Source organism: Crinia signifera, chromosome 9 (assembly GCF_055691185.1).
Source record: "Crinia signifera chromosome 9, ASM5569118v1, whole genome shotgun sequence".
NCBI classification, from domain to species: Eukaryota; Metazoa; Chordata; class Amphibia; order Anura; family Myobatrachidae; genus Crinia; species Crinia signifera.
The window spans coordinates 56,005,536-56,021,720 of NC_139225.1; the positions used below are offsets into that span (position 1 = coordinate 56,005,536).

The 16,185-nt window shown below is 39.1% G+C and overlaps 28 non-coding genes and 7 pseudogenes across 28 annotated transcripts; all 35 read right to left on the reverse strand.

Annotated features, from left to right (window-relative positions):
* Positions 1-68: 68 nt before the first annotated feature.
* LOC146038987 (5S ribosomal RNA) lies at positions 69-187 on the reverse strand. Its single transcript, XR_014462532.1, has one exon. It is a non-coding gene; the product is annotated as a 5S ribosomal RNA (ribosomal RNA).
* Positions 188-532: 345 nt separating this feature from the next.
* Positions 533-651, reverse strand: LOC146038669 (5S ribosomal RNA). The gene has a single exon (XR_014462241.1). It is a non-coding gene; the product is annotated as a 5S ribosomal RNA (ribosomal RNA).
* Positions 652-996: 345 nt separating this feature from the next.
* Positions 997-1,115, reverse strand: LOC146039747 (5S ribosomal RNA; annotated as a pseudogene).
* Positions 1,116-1,460: 345 nt separating this feature from the next.
* Positions 1,461-1,579, reverse strand: LOC146039215 (5S ribosomal RNA). Its single transcript, XR_014462740.1, has one exon. It is a non-coding gene; the product is annotated as a 5S ribosomal RNA (ribosomal RNA).
* Positions 1,580-1,924: 345 nt separating this feature from the next.
* Positions 1,925-2,043, reverse strand: LOC146038999 (5S ribosomal RNA). The gene has a single exon (XR_014462543.1). It is a non-coding gene; the product is annotated as a 5S ribosomal RNA (ribosomal RNA).
* A 345-nt stretch (positions 2,044-2,388) lies between these two features.
* Positions 2,389-2,507, reverse strand: LOC146039011 (5S ribosomal RNA). Its single transcript, XR_014462554.1, has one exon. It is a non-coding gene; the product is annotated as a 5S ribosomal RNA (ribosomal RNA).
* A 345-nt stretch (positions 2,508-2,852) lies between these two features.
* Positions 2,853-2,971, reverse strand: LOC146037580 (5S ribosomal RNA). The gene has a single exon (XR_014461244.1). It is a non-coding gene; the product is annotated as a 5S ribosomal RNA (ribosomal RNA).
* Positions 2,972-3,316: 345 nt separating this feature from the next.
* LOC146039023 (5S ribosomal RNA) lies at positions 3,317-3,435 on the reverse strand. The gene has a single exon (XR_014462565.1). It is a non-coding gene; the product is annotated as a 5S ribosomal RNA (ribosomal RNA).
* A 345-nt stretch (positions 3,436-3,780) lies between these two features.
* On the reverse strand, positions 3,781-3,889 carry LOC146039766 (5S ribosomal RNA; annotated as a pseudogene).
* A 345-nt stretch (positions 3,890-4,234) lies between these two features.
* On the reverse strand, positions 4,235-4,353 carry LOC146038423 (5S ribosomal RNA). Its single transcript, XR_014462015.1, has one exon. It is a non-coding gene; the product is annotated as a 5S ribosomal RNA (ribosomal RNA).
* Positions 4,354-4,698: 345 nt separating this feature from the next.
* On the reverse strand, positions 4,699-4,817 carry LOC146038534 (5S ribosomal RNA). Its single transcript, XR_014462118.1, has one exon. It is a non-coding gene; the product is annotated as a 5S ribosomal RNA (ribosomal RNA).
* A 346-nt stretch (positions 4,818-5,163) lies between these two features.
* On the reverse strand, positions 5,164-5,282 carry LOC146039717 (5S ribosomal RNA). The gene has a single exon (XR_014463132.1). It is a non-coding gene; the product is annotated as a 5S ribosomal RNA (ribosomal RNA).
* A 346-nt stretch (positions 5,283-5,628) lies between these two features.
* LOC146039025 (5S ribosomal RNA) lies at positions 5,629-5,747 on the reverse strand. The gene has a single exon (XR_014462567.1). It is a non-coding gene; the product is annotated as a 5S ribosomal RNA (ribosomal RNA).
* A 345-nt stretch (positions 5,748-6,092) lies between these two features.
* Positions 6,093-6,211, reverse strand: LOC146039211 (5S ribosomal RNA). Its single transcript, XR_014462737.1, has one exon. It is a non-coding gene; the product is annotated as a 5S ribosomal RNA (ribosomal RNA).
* A 345-nt stretch (positions 6,212-6,556) lies between these two features.
* Positions 6,557-6,675, reverse strand: LOC146039035 (5S ribosomal RNA). The gene has a single exon (XR_014462576.1). It is a non-coding gene; the product is annotated as a 5S ribosomal RNA (ribosomal RNA).
* Positions 6,676-7,020: 345 nt separating this feature from the next.
* On the reverse strand, positions 7,021-7,139 carry LOC146038592 (5S ribosomal RNA). The gene has a single exon (XR_014462172.1). It is a non-coding gene; the product is annotated as a 5S ribosomal RNA (ribosomal RNA).
* Positions 7,140-7,486: 347 nt separating this feature from the next.
* On the reverse strand, positions 7,487-7,605 carry LOC146039840 (5S ribosomal RNA). Its single transcript, XR_014463146.1, has one exon. It is a non-coding gene; the product is annotated as a 5S ribosomal RNA (ribosomal RNA).
* Positions 7,606-7,951: 346 nt separating this feature from the next.
* On the reverse strand, positions 7,952-8,070 carry LOC146039149 (5S ribosomal RNA). The gene has a single exon (XR_014462679.1). It is a non-coding gene; the product is annotated as a 5S ribosomal RNA (ribosomal RNA).
* A 345-nt stretch (positions 8,071-8,415) lies between these two features.
* LOC146039047 (5S ribosomal RNA) lies at positions 8,416-8,534 on the reverse strand. The gene has a single exon (XR_014462587.1). It is a non-coding gene; the product is annotated as a 5S ribosomal RNA (ribosomal RNA).
* A 345-nt stretch (positions 8,535-8,879) lies between these two features.
* Positions 8,880-8,998, reverse strand: LOC146039666 (5S ribosomal RNA; annotated as a pseudogene).
* Positions 8,999-9,343: 345 nt separating this feature from the next.
* LOC146039684 (5S ribosomal RNA) lies at positions 9,344-9,462 on the reverse strand (annotated as a pseudogene).
* Positions 9,463-9,808: 346 nt separating this feature from the next.
* Positions 9,809-9,927, reverse strand: LOC146038743 (5S ribosomal RNA). The gene has a single exon (XR_014462309.1). It is a non-coding gene; the product is annotated as a 5S ribosomal RNA (ribosomal RNA).
* Positions 9,928-10,272: 345 nt separating this feature from the next.
* LOC146039743 (5S ribosomal RNA) lies at positions 10,273-10,391 on the reverse strand (annotated as a pseudogene).
* A 346-nt stretch (positions 10,392-10,737) lies between these two features.
* On the reverse strand, positions 10,738-10,856 carry LOC146038556 (5S ribosomal RNA). Its single transcript, XR_014462138.1, has one exon. It is a non-coding gene; the product is annotated as a 5S ribosomal RNA (ribosomal RNA).
* A 345-nt stretch (positions 10,857-11,201) lies between these two features.
* On the reverse strand, positions 11,202-11,310 carry LOC146039801 (5S ribosomal RNA; annotated as a pseudogene).
* Positions 11,311-11,654: 344 nt separating this feature from the next.
* On the reverse strand, positions 11,655-11,773 carry LOC146038257 (5S ribosomal RNA). The gene has a single exon (XR_014461863.1). It is a non-coding gene; the product is annotated as a 5S ribosomal RNA (ribosomal RNA).
* A 341-nt stretch (positions 11,774-12,114) lies between these two features.
* LOC146039060 (5S ribosomal RNA) lies at positions 12,115-12,233 on the reverse strand. The gene has a single exon (XR_014462599.1). It is a non-coding gene; the product is annotated as a 5S ribosomal RNA (ribosomal RNA).
* A 341-nt stretch (positions 12,234-12,574) lies between these two features.
* On the reverse strand, positions 12,575-12,693 carry LOC146039329 (5S ribosomal RNA). Its single transcript, XR_014462843.1, has one exon. It is a non-coding gene; the product is annotated as a 5S ribosomal RNA (ribosomal RNA).
* Positions 12,694-13,040: 347 nt separating this feature from the next.
* LOC146039072 (5S ribosomal RNA) lies at positions 13,041-13,159 on the reverse strand. Its single transcript, XR_014462610.1, has one exon. It is a non-coding gene; the product is annotated as a 5S ribosomal RNA (ribosomal RNA).
* A 345-nt stretch (positions 13,160-13,504) lies between these two features.
* On the reverse strand, positions 13,505-13,623 carry LOC146037760 (5S ribosomal RNA). The gene has a single exon (XR_014461408.1). It is a non-coding gene; the product is annotated as a 5S ribosomal RNA (ribosomal RNA).
* A 346-nt stretch (positions 13,624-13,969) lies between these two features.
* On the reverse strand, positions 13,970-14,088 carry LOC146037878 (5S ribosomal RNA). The gene has a single exon (XR_014461517.1). It is a non-coding gene; the product is annotated as a 5S ribosomal RNA (ribosomal RNA).
* A 344-nt stretch (positions 14,089-14,432) lies between these two features.
* Positions 14,433-14,550, reverse strand: LOC146039652 (5S ribosomal RNA; annotated as a pseudogene).
* A 346-nt stretch (positions 14,551-14,896) lies between these two features.
* Positions 14,897-15,015, reverse strand: LOC146038038 (5S ribosomal RNA). The gene has a single exon (XR_014461663.1). It is a non-coding gene; the product is annotated as a 5S ribosomal RNA (ribosomal RNA).
* A 345-nt stretch (positions 15,016-15,360) lies between these two features.
* On the reverse strand, positions 15,361-15,479 carry LOC146038991 (5S ribosomal RNA). Its single transcript, XR_014462536.1, has one exon. It is a non-coding gene; the product is annotated as a 5S ribosomal RNA (ribosomal RNA).
* Positions 15,480-15,824: 345 nt separating this feature from the next.
* Positions 15,825-15,943, reverse strand: LOC146039084 (5S ribosomal RNA). Its single transcript, XR_014462621.1, has one exon. It is a non-coding gene; the product is annotated as a 5S ribosomal RNA (ribosomal RNA).
* Between the last annotated feature and the right edge of the window lie 242 nt (positions 15,944-16,185).

The window sequence follows — 16,185 nt, forward strand, 5'->3', positions numbered from 1 at the left end:
CAATAAAAATAAAAAGTTTCCAATTTAAATAGCAAGAGAATAAAAACAATTTGCCATTAATGGGAAAAAACCTACAGCACCTGGTGTTCCCATGTGGTCTCCCACCCAAGTACTAACCAGGCCCAACACTGCTTAGCTTCCAAGATCAGACGAGATTGGGCGTATCCAATGTGGTATGGCTGTAGGTGAGATGCAGGAACTTTTTTGCCCTCTTCTACTTCTATAACCAGGTAAGCTATTAAAAAAGTTTCCTAACTATATTGGCTTACTGAAAAAAATCATGTGTTGGGAATGTAAAAAGACCTACAGGACATGATATTAGCAGGTGGTCTCAAATTAAACTACTAAAGAGGCTCAACACTGTTTAGCTGCCAAAAGCAGTTGGAATTGGGCCTAAACAGTGTGGTAAGTTTTTAGGTGATGGCTATTGTGTCTGTTTGACCTCTTCCAAATGTCTGTACTGTCAATAAAGAGAAAAAAGTTTCCAATTTAAAAAGCTAGAGAATAAAAACAATTTGCCAGTAATGGGAAAAACCTACAGCACCTGGTGTTCCCATGTGGTCTCCCACCCAAGTACTAACCAGGCCCAACACTGCTTAGCTTCCAAGATCAGACGAGATTGGGCGTATCCAATATGGTAAGGCTGTAGGTGAGATACAAGCACTTTTTTGCCCTCTTCTACTTCTATAACCAGGTAAGCTAATAAAAAAGTTTCCTAACTATATTGGCTTACTGAAAAAATCATGTGTTGGTAATGTAAAAAGACCTACAGGACATAATATTAGCAGGTGGTCTCAAATTAAACTACTAAAGAGGCTCAACACTGTTTAGCTCCCAAAAGCAGTTGGAATTGGGCCTAAACAGTATGGTAAGTTTTTAGGTGATGGCTATTGTGTCTGTTTGACCTGTCCCAAATGTCTGTATTGGCAATAAAAATAAAAAGTTTCCAATTTAAATAGCAAGAGAATAAAAACAATTTGCCATTAATGGGGAAAAAACCTACAGCACCTGGTGTTCCCATGTGAATTCCCACCCAAGTACTAACCAGGCCCAACAATGCTTAGCTTCTGAGATCAGATAAGATTGGGCGTATCCAATGTGGTATGGCTGTAGGTGAGATACCGGCACTTTTTTGCCCTCTTCTACTTCTATAACCAGGTAAGCTAATAAAAAAGTTTCCTAACTGTATTGCCTTACTGAAAAAAATCATGTGTTGGTAATGTAAAAAGACCTACAGGACATGATATTAGCAGGTGGTCTCAAATTAAACTACTAAAGAGGCTCAACACTGTTTAGCTGCCAAAAGCAGTTGGAATTGGGCCTAAACAGTGTGGTAAGTTTTAAGGTGATGGCTTTTGTGTCTGTTTGACCTCTTCCAAATGTCTGTACTGTCAATAAAGAGAAAAAAGTTTCCAATTTAAAAAGCTAGAGAATAAAAACAATTAGCCAGTAATGGGAAAAACCTACAGCACCTGGTGTTCCCATGTGAATTCCCACCCAAGTACTAACCAGGCCCAACATTGCTTAGCTTCCAAGATCAGATAAGATTGGGCGTATCCAATGTGGTATGGCTGTAGGTGAGATACCGGCACTTTTTTGCCCTCTTCTACTTCTATAACCAGGTAAGCTAATAAAAAAGTTTCCTAACTGTATTGCCTTACTGAAAAAAATCATGTGTTGGTAATGTAAAAAGACCTACAGGACATGATATTAGCAGGTGGTCTCAAATTAAACTACTAAAGAGGCTCAACACTGTTTAGCTGCCAAAAGCAGTTGGAATTGGGCCTAAACAGTGTGGTAAGTTTTAAGGTGATGGCTTTTGTGTCTGTTTGACCTCTTCCAAATGTCTGTACTGTCAATAAAGAGAAAAAAGTTTCCAATTTAAAAAGCTAGAGAATAAAAACAATTAGCCAGTAATGGGAAAAACCTACAGCACCTGGTGTTCCCATGTGGTCTCCCACCCAAGTACTAACCAGGCCCAACACTGCTTAGCTTCCAAGATCAGACGAGATTGGGCGTATCCAATGTGGTATGGCTGTAGGTGAGATACCGGCACTTTTTTGCCCTCTTCTACTTCTATAACAAGGTAAGCTAATAAAAAAGTTTCCTAACTGTATTGTCTTACTGAAAAAAATCATGTGTTGGTAATGTAAAAAGACCTACAGGACATGATATTAGCAGGTGGTCTCAAATTAAACTACTAAAGAGGCTCAACACTGTTTAGCTGCCAAAAAAAGTTGGAATTGGGCCTAAACAGTGTGGTAAGTTTTTAGGTGATGGCTATTGTGTCTGTTTGACCTCTTCCAAATGTCTGTACTGTCAATAAAGAGAAAAAAGTTTCCAATTTAAAAAGCTAGAGAATAAAAACAATTTGCCAGTAATGGGAAAAACCTACAGCACCTGGTGTTCCCATGTGGTCTCCCACCCAAGTACTAACCAGGCCCAACACTGCTTAGCTTCCAAGATCAGACGAGATTGGGCGTATCCAATGTGGTATGGCTGTAGGTGAGATACAGGCACTTTTTTGCCCTCTTCTACTTCTATAACCAGGTAAGCTAATAAAAAAGTTTCCTAACTATATTGGCTTACTGAAAAAAATCATGTGTTGGTAATGTAAAAAGACCTACAGAACATGATATTAGCAGGTGGTCTCAAATGAAACTACTAAAGAGGCTCAACACTGTTTAGCTCCCAAAAGCAGTTGGAATTGGGCCTAAACAGTGTGGTAAGTTTTTAGGTGATGGCTATTGTGTCTGTTTGACCTGTCCCAAATGTCTGTATTGGCAATAAAAATAAAAAGTTTCCAATTTAAATAGCAAGAGAATAAAAACAATTTGCCATTAATGGGAAAAAACCTACAGCACCTGGTTTTCCCATGTGGTTTCCCACCCAAGTACTAACCAGGCCCAACACTGCTTAGCTTCCAAGATCAGATGAGATTGGGCGTATCCAATGTGGTATGGCTGTAGGTGAGATACTGGCACTTTTTTGCCCTCTTCTACTTCTATAACCAGGTAAGCTAATAAAAAAGTTTCCTAACTGTATTGCCTTACTGAAAAAAATCATGTGTTGGTAATGTAAAAAGACCTACAGGACATGATATTAGCAGGTGGTCTCAAATTAAACTACTAAAGAGGCTCAACACTGTTTAGCTGCCAAAAGCAGTTGGAATTGGGCCTAAACAGTGTGGTAAGTTTTTAGGTGATGGCTATTGTGTCTGTTTGACCTCTTCCAAATGTCTGTACTGTCAATAAAGAGAAAAAAGTTTCCAATTTAAAAAGCTAGAGAATAAAAACAATTTGCCAGTAATGGGAAAAACCTACAGCACCTGGTGTTCCCATGTGGTCTCCCACCCAAGTACTAACCAGGCCCAACACTGCTTAGCTTCCAAGATCAGACGAGATTGGGCGTATCCAATGTGGTATGGCTGTAGGTGAGATACAGGCACTTTTTTGCCCTCTTCTACTTCTATAACCAGGTAAGCTAATAAAAAAGTTTCCTAACTATATTGGCTTACTGAAAAAAATCATGTGTTGGTAATGTAAAAAGACCTACAGGACATGATATTAGCAGGTGGTCTCAAATTAAACTACTAAAGAGGCTCAACACTGTTTAGCTCCCAAAAGCAGTTGGAATTGGGCCTAAACAGTGTGGTAAGTTTTTAGGTGATGGCTATTGTGTCTGTTTGACCTCTTCCAAATGTCTGTACTGTCAATAAAGAGAAAAAAGTTTCCAATTTAAAAAGCTAGAGAATAAAAACAATTTGCCAGTAATGGGAAAAACCTACAGCACCTGGTGTTCCCATGTGGTCTCCCACCCAAGTACTAACCAGGCCCAACACTGCTTAGCTTCCAAGATCAGGCGTATCCAATGTGGTATGGCTGTAGGTGAGATACAGGCACTTTTTTGCCCTCTTCTACTTCTATAACCAGGTAAGCTAATAAAAAAGTTTCCTAACTATATTGGCTTACTGAAAAAAATCATGTGTTGGTAATGTAAAAAGACCTACAGGACATGATATTAGCAGGTGGTCTCAAATTAAACTACTAAAGAGGCTCAACACTGTTTAGCTCCGAAAAGCAGTTGGAATTGGGCCTAAACATTGTGGTAAGTTTTTAGGTGATGGCTATTGTGTCTGTTTGACCTGTCCCAAATGTCTGTATTGGCAATAAAAATAAAAAGTTTCCAATTTAAATAGCAAGAGAATAAAAACAATTTGCCATTAATGGGAAAAAACCTACAGCACCTGGTGTTCCCATGTGGTCTCCCACCCAAGTACTAACCAGGCCCAACACTGCTTAGCTTCCAAGATCAGACGAGATTGGGCGTATCCAATGTGGTATGGCTGTACGTGAGATACCGGCACTTTTTTGCCCTCTTCTTCTTCTATAACCAGGTAAGCTATGAAAAAAGTTTCCTAACTGTATTGCCTTACTGAAAAAAATCATGTGTTGGTAATGTAAAAAGACCTACAGGACATGATATTAGCAGGTGGTCTCAAATTAAACTACTAAAGAGGCTCAACACTGTTTAGCTGCCAAAAAAAGTTGGAATTGGGCCTAAACAGTGTGGTAAGTTTTTAGGTGATGGCTATTGTGTCTGTTTGACCTCTTCCAAATGTCTGTACTGTCAATAAAGAGAAAAAAGTTTCCAATTTAAAAAGCTAGAGAATAAAAACAATTTGCCAGTAATGGGAAAAACCTACAGCACCTGGTGTTCCCATGTGGTCTCCCACCCAAGAACTAACCAGGCCCAACACTGCTTAGCTTCCAAGATCAGACGAGATTGGGCGTATCCAATGTGGTATGGCTGTAGGTGAGATACAGGCACTTTTTTGCCCTCTTCTACTTCTATAACCAGGTAAGCTAATAAAAAAGTTTCCTAACTATTTTGGCTTACTGAAAAAAATCATGTGTTGGTAATGTAAAAAGACCTACAGGACATGATATTAGCAGGTGGTCTCAAATTAAACTACTAAATAGGCTCAACACTGTTTAGCTCCCAAAAGCAGTTGGAATTGGGCCTAAACAGTGTGGTATATTTTTAAAGTGATGGCTATTGTGTCTGTTTGACCTGTCCCAAATGTCTGTATTGGCAATAAAAATAAAAAGTTTCCAATTTAAAAAGCAAGAGAATAAAAACAATTTGCCATTAATGGGAAAAAACCTACAGCACCTGGTTTTCCCATGTGGTCTCCCACCCAAGTACTAACCAGGCCCAACACTGCTTAGCTTCCAAGATCAGATGAGATTGGGCGTATCCAATGTGGTATGGCTGTAGGTGAGATACCGGCACTTTTTTGCCCTCTTCTACTTCTATAACCAGGTAAGCTAATAAAAAAGTTTCCTAACTGTATTGCCTTACTGAAAAAAATCATGTGTTGGTAATGTAAAAAGACCTACAGGACATGATATTAGCAGGTGGTCTCAAATTAAACTACTAAAGAGGCTCAACACTGTTTAGCTGCCAAAAGCAGTTGGAATTGGGCCTAAACAGTGTGGTAAGTTTTTAGGTGATGGCTATTGTGTCTGTTTGACCTCTTCCAAATGTCTGTACTGTCAATAAAGAGAAAAAAGTTTCCAATTTAAATAGCAAGAGAATAAAAACAATTTGCCATTAATGGGAAAAAACCTACAGCACCTGGTGTTCCCATATGTTCTCCCACCCAAGTACTAACCAGGCCCAACACTGCTTAGCTTCCAAGATCAGACGAGATTGGGCGTATCCAATGTGGTATGGCTGTAGGTAAGATACCGGCACTTTTTTGCCCTCTTTTACTCCTATAACCAGGTAAGCTAATAAAAAAGTTTCCTAACTGTATTGCCTTACTGAAAAAAATCATGTGTTGGTAATGTAAAAAGACCTACAGGACATGATATTAGCAGGTGGTCTCAAATTAAACTACTAAAGAGGCTCAACACTGTTTAGCTGCCAAAAGCAGTTGGAATTGGGCCTAAACAGTGTGGTAAGTTTTTAGGTGATGGCTATTGTGTCTGTTTGACCTCTTCCAAATGTCTGTACTGTCAATAAAGAGAAAAAAGTTTCCAATTTAAAAAGCTAGAGAATAAAAACAATTTGCCAGTAATGGGAAAAACCAACAGCACCTGGTGTTCCCATGTGGTCTCCCACCCAAGTACTAACCAGGCACAACACTGCTTAGCTTCCAAGATCAGACGAGATTGGGCGTATCCAATGTGGTATGGCTGTAGGTGAGATACAGGCACTTTTTTGCCCTCTTCTACTTCGATAACCAGGTAAGCTAATAAAAAAGTTTCCTAACTATATTGGCTTACTGAAAAAAATCATGTGTTGGTAATGTAAAAAGACCTACAGGACATGATATTAGCAGGTGGTCTCAAATTAAACTACTAAAGAGGCTCAACACTGTTTAGCTCCGAAAAGCAGTTGGAATTGGGCCTAAACATTGTGGTAAGTTTTTAGGTGATGGCTATTGTGTCTGTTTGACCTGTCCCAAATGTCTGTATTGGCAATAAAAATAAAAAGTTTCCAATTTAAATAGCAAGAGAATAAAAACAATTTGCCAGTAATGGGAAAAAACCTACAGCACCTGGTGTTCCCATGTGGTCTCCCACCCAAGTACTAACCAGGCCCAACACTGCTTAGCTTCCAAGATCAGACGAGATTGGGCGTATCCAATGTGGTATGGCTGTAGGTGAGATACCGGCATTTTTTTGCCCTCTTCTACTTCTATAACCAGGTAAGCTAATAAAAAAGTTTCCTAACTGTATTGCCTTACTGAAAAAAATCATGTGTTGGTAATGTAAAAAGACCTACAGGACATGATATTAGCAGGTGGTCTCAAATTAAACTACTAAAGAGGCTCAACACTGTTTAGCTGCCAAAAAAAGTTGGAATTGGGCCTAAACAGTGTGGTAAGTTTTTAGGTGATGGCTATTGTGTCTGTTTGACCTCTTCCAAATGTCTGTACTGTCAATAAAGAGAAAAAAGTTTCCAATTTAAAAAGCTAGAGAATAAAAACAATTTGCCAGTAATGGGAAAAACCTACAGCACCTGGTGTTCCCATGTGGTCTCCCACCCAAGTACTAACCAGGCTCAACACTGCTTAGCTTCCAAGATCAGACGAGATTGGGCGTATCCAATGTGGTATGGCTGTAGGTGAGATACAGGCACTTTTTTGCCCTCTTCTACTTCTATAACCAGGTAAGCTAATAAAAAAGTTTCCTAACTATTTTAGATTACTGAAAAAAATCATGTGTTGGTAATGTAAAAAGACCTACAGGACATGATATTAGCAGGTGGTCTCAAATTAAACTACTAAAGAGGCTCAACACTGTTTAGCTCCCAAAAGCAGTTGGAATTGGGCCTAAACAGTGTGGTATATTTTTAAAGTGATGGCTATTGTGTCTGTTTGACCTGTCCAAAATGTCTGTATTGGCAATAAAAATTTAAAAGTTTCCAATTTAAATAGCAAGAGAATAAAAACAATTTGCTATTAATGGGAAAAAACCTACAGCACCTGGTTTTCCCATGTGGTCTCCCACCCAAGTACTAACCAGGCCCAACACTGCTTAGCTTCCAAGATCAGATGAGATTGGGCGTATCCAATGTGGTATGGCTGTAGGTGAGATACTGGCACTTTTTTGCCCTCTTCTACTTCTATAACCAGGTAAGCTAATAAAAAAGTTTCCTAACTGTATTGCCTTACTGAAAAAAATCATGTGTTGGTAATGTAAAAAGACCTACAGGACATGATATTAGCAGGTGGTCTCAAATTAAACTACTAAAGAGGCTCAACACTGTTTAGCTGCCAAAAGCAGTTGGAATTGGGCCTAAACAGTGTGGTAAGTTTTTAGGTGATGGCTATTGTGTCTGTTTGACCTCTTCCAAATGTCTGTACTGTCAATAAAGAGAAAAAAAGTTTCCAATTTAAAAAGCTAGAGAATAAAAACAATTAGCCAGTAATGGGAAAAACCTACAGCACCTGGTGTTCCCATGTGTTCTCCCACCCAAGTACTAACCAGGCCCAACACTGCTTAGCTTCCAAGATCAGACGAGATTGGGCGTATCCATTGTGGTATGGCTGTAGGTGAGATACAGGCACTTTTTTGCCCTCTTCTACTTCTATAACCAGGTAAGCTAATAAAAAAGTTTCCTAACTATATTGGCTTACTGAAAAAAATCATGTGTTGGTAATGTAAAAAGACCTACAGGACATGATATTAGCAGGTGGTCTCAAATTAAACTACTAAAGAGGCTCAACACTGTTTAGCTCCCAAAAGCAGTTGGAATTGGGCCTAAACAGTGTGGTAAGTTTTTAGGTGATGGCTATTGTGTCTGTTTGACCTGTCCCAAATGTCTGTATTGGCAATAAAAATAAAAAGTTTCCAATTTAAATAGCAAGAGAATAAAAACAATTTGCCATTATTGTGAAAGAACCTACAGCACCTGGTGTTCCCATGTGGTCTCCCACCCAAGTACTAACCAGGCCCAACACTGCTTAGCTTCCAAGATCAGACGAGATTGGGCGTATCCAATGTGGTATGGCTGTAGGTGAGATAGTGGCACTTTTTTGCCCTCTTCTACTTCTATAACCAGGTAAGCTAATAAAAAAGGTTCCTAACTGTATTGCCTTACTGAAAAAAATCATGTGTTGGTAATGTAAAAAGACCTACAGGACATGATATTAGCAGGTGGTCTCAAATTAAACTACTAAAGAGGCTCAACACTGTTTAGCTGCCAAAAGCAGTTGGAATTGGGCCTAAACAGTGTGGTAAGTTTTTAGGTGATGGCTATTGTGTCTGTTTGACCTGTCCCAAATGTCTGTATTTTCAATAAAAATAAAAAGTTTCCAATTTAAATAGCAAGAGAATAAAAACAATTTGCCATTAATGGGAAAAAACCTATAGCACCTGCTGTTCCCATGTGGTCTCCCACCTAAGTAGTAACCAGGCCCAACACTGCTTAGCTTCCAAGATCAGACGAGATTGGGCGTATCCAATGTGGTATGGCTTTAGGTGAGATACCGGCACTTTTTTGCCCTCTTCTACTTCTATAACCAGGAAAGCTAATAAAAAAGTTTCCTAACTGTATTGCCTTACTGAAAAAAATAATGTGTTGGTAATGTAAAAAGACCTACAGGACATGATATTAGCAGGTGGTCTCAAATTAAACTACTAAAGAGGCTCAACACTGTTTAGCTGCCAAAAGCAGTTGGAATTGGGCCTAAACAGTGTGGTAAGTTTTTAGGTGATGGCTATTGTGTCTGTTTGACCTCTTCCAAATGTCTGTACTGTCAATAAAGAGAAAAAAGTTTCCAATTTAAAAAGCTAGAGAATAAAAACAATTTGCCAGTAATGGGAAAAACCTACAGCACCTGGTGTTCCCATGTGGTCTCCCACCCAAGAACTAACCAGGCCGAACACTGCTTAGCTTCTAAGATCAGACGAGATTGGGCGTATCCAATGTGGTATGGCTGTAGGTGAGATACAGGCACTTTTTTGCCATCTTTTACTTCTATAACCAGGTAAGCTAATAAAAAAGTTTCCTAACTATATTGTCTTACTGAAAAAAATCATGTGTTGGTAATGTAAAAAGACCTACAGGACATGATATTAGCAGGTGGTCTCAAATGAAACTACTAAAGAGGCTCAACACTGTTTAGCTCCCAAAAGCAGTTGGAATTGGGCCTAAACAGTGTGGTAAGTTTTTAGGTGATGGCTATTGTGTCTGTTTGACCTGTCCCAAATGTCTGTATTGGCAATAAAAATAAAAAGTTTCCAATTTAAATAGCAAGAGAATAAAAACAATTTGCCATTAATGGGAAAAAAACCTACAGCACCTGGTGTTCCCATGTGGTCTCCCACCCAAGTACTAACCAGGCCCAACACTGCTTAGCTTCCAAGATCAGACGAGATTGGGCGTATCCAATGTGGTATGGCTTTAGGTGAGATACCGGCACTTTTTTGCCCTCTTCTACTTCTATAACCAGGAAAGCTAATAAAAAAGTTTCCTAACTGTATTGCCTTACTGAAAAAAATAATGTGTTGGTAATGTAAAAAGACCTACAGGACATGATATTAGCAGGTGGTCTCAAATTAAACTACTAAAGAGGCTCAACACTGTTTAGCTGCCAAAAGCAGTTGGAATTGGGCCTAAACAGTGTGGTAAGTTTTTAGGTGATGGCTATTGTGTCTGTTTGACCTCTTCCAAATGTCTGTACTGTCAATAAAGAGAAAAAAGTTTCCAATTTAAAAAGCTAGAGAATAAAAACAATTTGACAGTAATGGGAAAAACCTACAGCACCTGGTGTTCCCATGTGGTCTCCCACCCAAGAACTAACCAGGCCGAACACTGCTTAGCTTTTAAGATCAGACGAGATTGGGCGTATCCAATGTGGTATGGCTGTAGGTGAGATACAGGCACTTTTTTGCCATCTTCTACTTCTATAACCAGGTAAGCTAATAAAAAAGTTTCCTAACTATATTGTCTTACTGAAAAAAATCATGTGTTGGTAATGTAAAAAGACCTACAGGACATGATATTAGCAGGTGGTCTCAAATGAAACTACTAAAGAGGCTCAACACTGTTTAGCTCCCAAAAGCAGTTGGAATTGGGCCTAAACAGTGTGGTAAGTTTTTAGGTGATGGCTATTGTGTCTGTTTGACCTGTCCCAAATGTCTGTATTGGCAATAAAAATAAAAAGTTTCCAATTTAAATAGCAAGAGAATAAAAACAATTTGCCATTAATGGGAAAAAAACCTACAGCACCTGGTGTTCCCATGTGGTCTCCCACCCAAGTACTAACCAGGCCCAAAACTGCTTAGCTTCCAAGATCAGACGAGATTGGGCGTATCCAATGTGGTATGGCTGTAGGTGAGATACAGGCACATTTTTGCCCTCTTCTACTTCTATAACCAGGTAAGCTAATAAAAAAGTTTCCTAACTGTATTGCCTTGCTGAAAAAAATCATGTGTTGGTAATGTAAAAAGACCTACAGGACATGATATTAGCAGGTGGTCTCAAATTAAACTACTAAAGAGGCTCAACACTGTTTAACTGCCAAAAGCAGTTGGAATTGGGCCTAAGCAGTGTGGTAAGTTTTTAGGTGATGGCTATTGTGTCTGTTTGATCTCTTCCAAATGTCTGTACTGTCAATAAAGAGAAAAAAGTTTCCAATTTAAAAAGCTAGAGAATAAAAACAATTTGCCAGTAATGGGAAAAACCTACAGCACCTGGTGTTCCCATGTGGTCTCCCTCCCAAGTACTAACCAGGCCCAACACTGCTTAGCTTCCAAGATCAGGCGTATCCAATGTGGTATGGCTGTAGGTGAAATTCAGGCCCCTTTTTGCCCTCTTCTACTTCTATATCCAATTAAGCTAATAAAAAAGTTTCCTAACTATATTGGCTTACTGAAAAAAATCATGTGTTGGTAATGTAAAAAGACCTACAGGACATGATATTAGCAGGTGGTCTCAAATTAAACTACTAAAGAGACTCAACACTGTTTAGCTCCCAAAAGCAGTTGGAATTGGGCCTAAACAGTGTGGTAAGTTTTTAGGTGATGGCTATTGTGTCTGTTTAACCTGTCCCAAATGTCTGTATTAGCAATAAAAATATAAAGTTTCCAATTTAAAAAGCTAGAGAATAAAAACAATTTGCCAGTAATGGGAAAAACCTACAGCACCTGGTGTTCCCATGTGGTCTCCCACCCAAGTACTAACCAGGCCCAACACTGCTTAGCTTCCAAGATCAGACGAGATTGGGCGTATCCAACGTGGTATAGCTGTAGGTGAGATACAGGCACTTTTTTGCCCTCTTCTACTTCTATAACCAGGTAAGCTAATAAAAAAGTTTCCTAACTATATTGGCTTAACGAAAAAAATCATGTGTTGGTAATGTAAAAAGACCTACAGGACATGATATTAGCAGGTGGTCTCAAACTAAACTACTAAAGAGGCTCAACACTGTTTAGCTCCCAAAAGCAGTTGGAATTGGGCCTAAACAGTGTGGTACGTTTTTAGGTGATGGCTATTGTGTCTGACCTCTTCCAAATGTCTGTACTGTCAATAAAGAGAAAAAAGTTTCCAATTTAAAAAGCTAGAGAATAAAAACAATTTGCCAGTAATGGGAAAAACCTACAGCACCTGGTGTTCCCATGTGGTCTCCCACCCAAGTACTAACCAGGCCCAACACTGCTTAGCTTCCAAGATCAGACGAGATTGGGCGTATCCAATGTGGTATGGCTGTAGGTGAGATACAGGCACTTTTTTGCCCTCTTCTACTTCTATAACCAGGTAAGCTAATTAAAAAGTTTCCTAACTATATTGGCTTACTGAAAAAAATCATGTGTTGGTAATGTAAAAAGACCTACAGGACATGATATTAGCAGGTGGTCTCAAATTAAACTACTAAAGAGGCTCAACACTGTTTAGCTGCCAAAAGCAGTTGGAATTTGGCATAAACAGTGTGGTAAGTTTTTAGGTGATGGCTATTGTGTCTGACCTCTTCCAAATGTCTGTACTGTCAATAAAGAGAAAAAAGTTTCCAATTTAAAAAGCTAGAGAATAAAAACAATTTGCCAGTAATGGGAAAAACCTACAGCACCTGGTGTTCCCATGTGGTCTCCAACCCAAGTACTAACCAGACCCAACACTGCTTAGCTTCCAAGATCAGACGAGATTGGGCGTATCCAATGTGGTATGGCTGTAGGTGAGATACAGGCATTTTTTTGCCCTCTTCTACTTCTATATCCAGGTAAGCTAATAAAAAAGTTTCCTAACTATATTGGCTTACTGAAAAAAATCATGTGTTGGTAATGTAAAAAGACCTACAGGACATGATATTAGCAGGTGGTCTCAAATTAAACTACTAAAGAGGCTCAACACTGTTTAGATCCCAAAAGCAGTTGGAATTGGGCCTAAACAGTGTGGTAAGTTTTTTAGATGATGGCTATTGTGTCTGTTTGACCTGTCCCAAATGTCTGTATTGGCAATAAAAAATAAAAAGTTTCCAATTTAAATAGCAAGAGAATAAAAACAATTTGCCATTAATGGGAAAAAACCTACAGCACCTGGTGTTCCCATGTGGTCTCCCACCCAAGTACTAACCAGGCCCAACACTGCTTAGCTTCCAAGATCAGACGAGATTGGGCGTATCCAATGTGGTATGGCTGTAGGTGAGATACAGGCACTTTTTTGCCCTCTTCTACTTCTATAACCAGGTAAGCTAATAAAAAAGTTTCCTAACTATATTGGCTTACTGAAAAAAATCATGTGTTGGTAATGTAAAAAGACCTACAGGACATGATATTAGCAGGTGGTCTCAAATTAAACTACTAAAGAGGCTCAACACTGTTTAGCTCCCAAAAGCAGTTGGAATTGGGCCTAAACAGTGTGGTAAGTTTTTAGGTGATGGCTATTGTGTCTGTTTGACCTGTCCCAAATGTCTGTATTGGCAATAAAAATAAAAAGTTTCCAATTTAAATAGCAAGAGAATAAAAACAATTTGCCATTAATGGGAAAAAACCTACAGCACCTGGTGTTCCCATGTGGTCTCCCACCCAAGTACTAACCAGGCCCAACACTGCTTAGCTTCCAAGATCAGACGAGATTGGGCGTATCCAACGTGGTATGGCTGTAGGTGAGAATACCAGCACTTTTTTGCCCTCTTCTACTTCTATAACCAGGTAAGCTAATACAAAAGTTTCCTAACTGTATTGCCTTACTGAAAAAAATCATGTGTTGGTAATGTAAAAAGACCTACAGGACATGATATTAGCAGGTGGTCTCAAATTAAACTACTAAAGAGGCTCAACACTGTTTAGCTGCCAAAAGCAGTTGGAATTGGGCCTAAACAGTGTGGTAAGTTTTTAGGTGATGGCTATTGTGTCTGTTTGACCACTTCCAAATGTCTGTACTGTCAATAAAGAGAAAAAAGTTTCCAATTTAAAAAGCTACAGAATAAAAACAATTTGCCAGTAATGGGAAAAACCTACAGCACCTGATGTTCCCATGTGGTCTCCCACCCAAGTACTAACCAGGCCCAACACTGCTTAGCTTCCAAGATCAGATGAGATTGGGCGTATCCAATGTGGTATGGCTGTAAGTGAGATACAGGCACTTTTTTGCCCTCTTCTACTTCTATAACCAGGTAAGCTAATAAAAAAGTTTCCTAACTATATTGGCTTACTGAAAAAAATCATGTGTTGGTAATGTAAAAAGACCTACAGGACATGATATTAGCAGGTGGTCTCAAATTAAACTACTAAAGAGGATCAACACTGTTTAGCTCCCAAAAGCAGTTGGAATTGGGCCTAAACAGTGTGGTAAGTTTTTAGGTGATGGCTATTGTGTCTGTTTGACCTGCCCCAAATGTCTGTATTAGCAATAAAAATAAAAAGTTTCCAATTTTAAAAGCTAGAGAATAAAAACAATTTGCCAGTAATGGGAAAAACCTACAGCACCTGGTGTTCCCATGTGGTCTCCCACCCAAGTACTAACCAGGCCCAACACTGCTTAGCGTCCAAGATCAGACGAGATTGAGCGTATCAATGTGGTACGGCTGTAGGTGAGATACAGGCACTTTTTTGCCCTCTTCTACTTCTATAACCAGGTAAGCTAATAATAAAATTTCCTAACTATATTGGCTTACTGAAAAAAATCATGTGTTGGTAATGTAAAAAGACCTACAGGACATGATATTAGCAGGTGGTCTCAAACTAAACTACTAAAGAGGCTCAACACTGTTTAGCTGCCAAAAGCAGTTGGAATTGGGCCTAAACAGTGTGCTAAGTTTTTAGGTGATGGCTATTGTGTCTGTTTGACCTGTCCCAAATGTCTGTATTGGCAATAAAAATAAAAAGGTTCCAATTTAAATAGCAAGAGAATAAAAACAATTTGCCATTAATGGGAAAAAAACCTACAGCACCTGGTGTTCCCATGTGGTCTCCCACCCAAGTACTAAACAGGCCCAACACTGCTTAGCTTCCAAGATCAGACGAGATTGGGCGTATCCAATGCGGTATGGCTGTAGGTGAGATACCGGCACTTTTTTGCCCTCTTCTACTTCTATAACCAGGTAAGCTAATAAAAAAGTTTCCTAACGGTATTGCCTTACTGAAAAAAATCATGTGTTGGTAATGTAAAAAGACCTACAGGACATGATATTAGCAGGTGGTCTCAAATTAAACTACTAAAGAGGATCAACACTGTTTAGCTCCCAAAAGCAGTTGGAATTGGGCCTAAACAGTGTGGTAAGTTTTTAGGTGATGGCTATTGTGTCTGTTTGACCTCTTCCAAATGTCTGTACTGTCAATAAAGAGAAAAAAGTTTCCAATTTAAAAAGCTAGAGAATAAAAACAATTTGCCAGTAATGGGAAAAACCAACAGCACCTGGTGTTCCCATGTGGTCTCCCACCCAAGTACTAACCAGGCCCAACACTGCTTAGCTTCCAAGATCAGATGAGATTGGGCATATCCAAAGTGGTATGACTGTAGGTGAGATACAGGCACTTTTTTGCCCTCTTCTACTTCTATAACCAGGTAAGCTAATAAAAAAGTTTCCTAACTATATTGGCTTACTGAAAAAAATCATGTGTTGGTAATGTAAAAAGACCTACAGGACATGATATTAGCAGGTGGTCTCAAACTAAACTACTAAAGAGGCTCAACACTGTTTAGCTCCCAAAAGCAGTTGGAATTGGGCCTAAACAGTGTGGTAAGTTTTTAGGTGATGGCTATTGTGTCTGTTTGACCTGTCCCAAATGTCTGTATTGGCAATAAAAATAAAAAGTTTCCAATTTAAATAGCAAGAGAATAAAAACAATTTGCCATTAATGGGAAAAAACCTACAGCACCTGGTGTTCCCATGTGGTCTCCCACCCAAGTACTAACCAGGCCCAACACTGCTTAGCTTCCAAGATCAGACGAGATTGGGCGTATCCAATGTGGTATGGCTGTAGGTGAAATACAGGCACCTTTTTGCCCTCTTCTACTTCTATAACCAGGTAAGCTAATAAAAAAGTTTCCTAACTATATTGGCTTACTGAAAAAAATCATGTGTTGGTAATGTAAAAAGACCTACAGGACATGATATTAGCAGGTGGTCTCAAATTAAACTACTAAAGAGGCTCAACACTGTTTAGCTCCCAAAAGCAGTTGGAATTGGGCATAAACAGTGTGGTAAGTTTTTAGGTGATGGCTATT